General features: G+C 37.9%; 1 long non-coding RNA gene across 1 annotated transcript; it reads right to left on the bottom strand.

The window, feature by feature from the left end:
- Window positions 1-2,500: 2,500 nt before the first annotated feature.
- Window positions 2,501-3,553, bottom strand: LOC147505214 (uncharacterized). The gene is made up of 2 exons (XR_015220556.1): window positions 2,951-3,553; window positions 2,501-2,842 (listed from the first exon to the last, which is right to left on the bottom strand). It is a non-coding gene; the product is annotated as an uncharacterized LOC147505214 (long non-coding RNA).
- Between the last annotated feature and the right edge of the window lie 209 nt (window positions 3,554-3,762).

The raw sequence follows: 3,762 nt of genomic DNA, 5'->3' as shown, positions 1-3,762 counted from the left end.
GGATCAGGGGTTCTGTCGAAAAAAAAAATACTAGTTATAATAGTGTATAATTTACCCAAAAAATATATTTGTAGTGTATGCTAGTTGTAGCAACCCCTTTTGAGTGGCAATCTTGGATCCGCCCTTGTCTTTGATGCTGGCGGGGTTTGAGCATGTCTTTGATGAGGGCGGGGTTCGAGCGCTAGACCTCTGGTATCATCACCTACCCAAAAGTTTTACCGACTTTGCTAGTCGGCACCTTCATGTAGTATATGTTTCATTTGTGCCACATCTATTATGACTAATTTGGTCAATATCGTTGTTACTTTTTGACTGCTGATTCTTTTGTGTCCTTCTACTTGTGGATAGGAAAAGAGCAGCTGCTTAGACATAATTGTTTTCTATGTGGTTATTATACTATTGTGATGTTAAAATTTAAAATAAATGATCAGGCTGGTATCACTAGTAAAGATATCCATAGGGCCATAGGCAGTAGTAGTTCTTTTATTGCTAAATGTTGATCAGGTACTTCTTTAAACATAATCCAACCCATTCCTATTTAGCTGTTCTATCCAGTTATCCACTTTATATTCTTAGTAAAATCAGGTGCAGCCGTGCAGGACTTATCAACAATGGCAGGTGGTGTGGTTCTTATTGTTGAGCAGGATAAGAGTTACCCTGGCAAGATGACTTGGTTTGTTTTCTTTGCATGTTTTGCCGCGGGGTCTGGTGATTTGATTATTGGGTATGATATTGGTATTTATGGTACGACTGTGTAAGATTTCCCTAAGTGTTTTGCAACTTTCTATTGGAAACTTGAATGAATGGTGTCCCTATGGGTTTGAACCCGTGACCTTATGTCTCTACTACTCTAAAATGTGGGGTCTTTAGTCCCACATTGGTTACTAAACTTAAGTCTCTTAAGTTTATATTACCTTGTGTCCTTATGAGGGATAGTGTAGAGAGATATAAGGAGGTGCTCGCGCGCACACAAGACCGCCTTGATTTGGGGGCACTCGGGAGGGGAGAGCTCCAGAAAACCTTAGTGCACGTGTGTTGTGCAGGGGGGCTAGATTCATACAATCTTAAGACGTTTTTTTAAGGGTTAATTAGACTTACCGCTCCCCCCCCCCCCCCATTTGTAAGATCCAACGGTCATGTTTTTTCATCTGAAAAAAAAAATCATCTCATAGCCGTTGGATCTTGCAACTGGGGGGGGGGGGGTATCACTGATATTTTTGAAAATAAGGGGTGGGGGTTAACACTAATTGCAACTAGTATTGCTTTTGCATATGCTCTTGTTTTTTTTATACTGAAAATGGAGAAACCCAGTGGTAAATGAAAATGCGGTTTTATCTGACTACTCTAAAATTGGTTGAATGGATTTTGATTGAGAAACCCATTCCAAATGAAAACGAAGAAGAACTTGGTCATTCTTGTTGTGTAGAAAGATGGGAAAAGAAGGATTATTTATGTAGAAATTACATACTTGACTGTCATTCTCTTGAATTATATGATGTTTATACTGTGTGTGCAACTACTAGAAAACTATGGAATTTACTTGATAAAAAGTATGCTACTGAAGATGTAGGTTCAAAAAAGTTTCTTGTAGGAAAGTTTCTGGAATTCAATATGGAAGATGGGAAATCAGCTGTTTCTCAAGTGGAGGAGCTGCAAATTATTATTCATGAAATCTTGCAGGAAGGTTATAAAATTTGTAAGGGTTTCCAGGTTGCTTCTATCATTAAGAAACTCCCTTTTTCATGGAAGGAGTACAAAAGCAGCCTTAAACATAAGAAGAAAGAGATGGACTTAGAAGATCTGATCGCCAACCTTCGGACCGAGGAAGATAACAGGAAGGTTGAAATCAAAGTGGAGACTTCAGAAATGAAGGCTAAGGCTAACCTAGTTGAAGGTAACATAGGTAGTTCTTCTAAGTCTAAATGATCTAAAAACTAAGCCAAAAAGAAACCATACGTGAGCAAAAATAAACAGTCCCAACCTCACTTTAAAAAGAAGCCTTACAATCCTAAAGTTCATTGCTATGTGTGCGGATCACGAGGTCATATAGCCCTAGACTGTAAATTCAAAAAAGGTCCAATTGATGAGAAGAAAGATAAGGCACAAGGAAATGTAGTTCATGATGGTAATTTTTCTACTATGGTTAATGAGGTTAATTTGGTGAGTAACATGACTGACTGGGGTTACCAAACACATCTGTGGCACTAAAAGTGCATTTGCGTCCTTCACATCTCTGGGAGAAGGAGAAAGTCTGTTCACAGCGGGTAACTCATCTGCTTCTTGAGTTGAAGGCAAATGGGCTGTTAATTTGAAGTTCACTTCTGGAAATGTTCTTAATTTGAAAGAAGTTCTTTATGTTCCTGATGTAACACCCCAAACTTATTTTAACAAAAAAACAACTATAAAACCTCGTATTATTTTAAAAAGTATCGACAGAGTCTCATTTGTATTTTCGACATTTCAATATATATAAATCCTATCATAACTTGAAAATATATAATATAAGTAAAGCACCAACGCATTATATCTCTGACACTCCTCTTAGAATGTAATATGTCATGACGCCTGAGTTACTTGACGATTTCGACAAGTGCTAGAACAGTCACGTAATCCAGTTTACAAAATGAGATAATTAAAATACAATATGGAGCTATTGAAAAAGTTGCTATGCTTATTGTTGGCCGGCTATTGCTTGGTGTTGGTGTTGAATTTATAGCCCAACACCAATACTGATAGGTTGATGGGTCTAACACCAATGTCCCATCCAGTGAGTGGTCAGCCTATCTTCCCACACAAAGCCCGACCCAAGATCTGATGTCCAAAGCAAACACGAGAACTTTCTCTGCATATCATTCAATTTCTTCAAAAGTAAGTTTTAACATTCACAGATCTAAACTTTATTTCCATGACCATGAGCATTAGAAGAGAAGCACTACCAGTGATCACGTACCCATCATATAATTGAAGTTCATATTTTTCAAGAAACTCACCGTCAGTAAGTCTATAAACATCCCAGCTCTCTCTTTCTTCTCTAATAAACTTACAAATACTCCAAAATACGCACCATATTTCTTCTTCGCCTACTCAGAATCTTGTGTACAGAGAAGAACGACAAATCTCTTTTCACCCATTTTCAAATTTTCTCCATTAGCAAATTTGATTTAGTTTTCTTTTTAAATTTGACCGCGTCCAAAATGTGTCTTGACCCGCATCCATTGCAATTGACTGTATCTTGACCGTGTTCTCCATATCGGACGCGCATCTGTCCCCGCGTCTGTGTTCGAGGTCGACACAACACTTGGGTAGACGCGTCCGTGCATGAGAGGATAGGCCCTATATGTTTATCGCTTCATTAAAAATAAAATAAAAAAAGGTTTATGTTCAAATATTTGTTCCCCATACAAAAACCTAAACAACTGATCTGTGCAAACATGTTGCCCGCTGGAGAATTTTTAACATAACAAGAAGCATATATAGTCGGTACAAAGCTGGACATTGACTCTTGGCCTTACTTGGCATTTTGTGATTAACAAAGCAAGATGCATAGTTTTTTTTTTTTGATAATGACTCTTCTCCTTATATTAAACAGCTATATGAGTTTCACTAGCTCTGTATTTATTGCTGGGAAAGTGTTTGTTGTTAAACCTTGGACTATGGAAGTAGATAATTACATAAATAAGGTGGCTTCGACACCGGTCTGGGTCAAGTTGATGGATGTTCCTAAAGAGATGTGGACGTTTGATGGGTTGTCATATCTAGCGA

The sequence above is a fragment of the Coptis chinensis genome, chromosome 4, assembly GCF_015680905.1.
Source record: "Coptis chinensis isolate HL-2020 chromosome 4, ASM1568090v1, whole genome shotgun sequence".
Lineage (NCBI taxonomy): Eukaryota > Viridiplantae > Streptophyta > Magnoliopsida > Ranunculales > Ranunculaceae > Coptis > Coptis chinensis.
The sequence above is the reverse complement of the archived record's forward strand: the minus strand, read 5'-3'. Positions and strand labels throughout refer to the sequence as shown.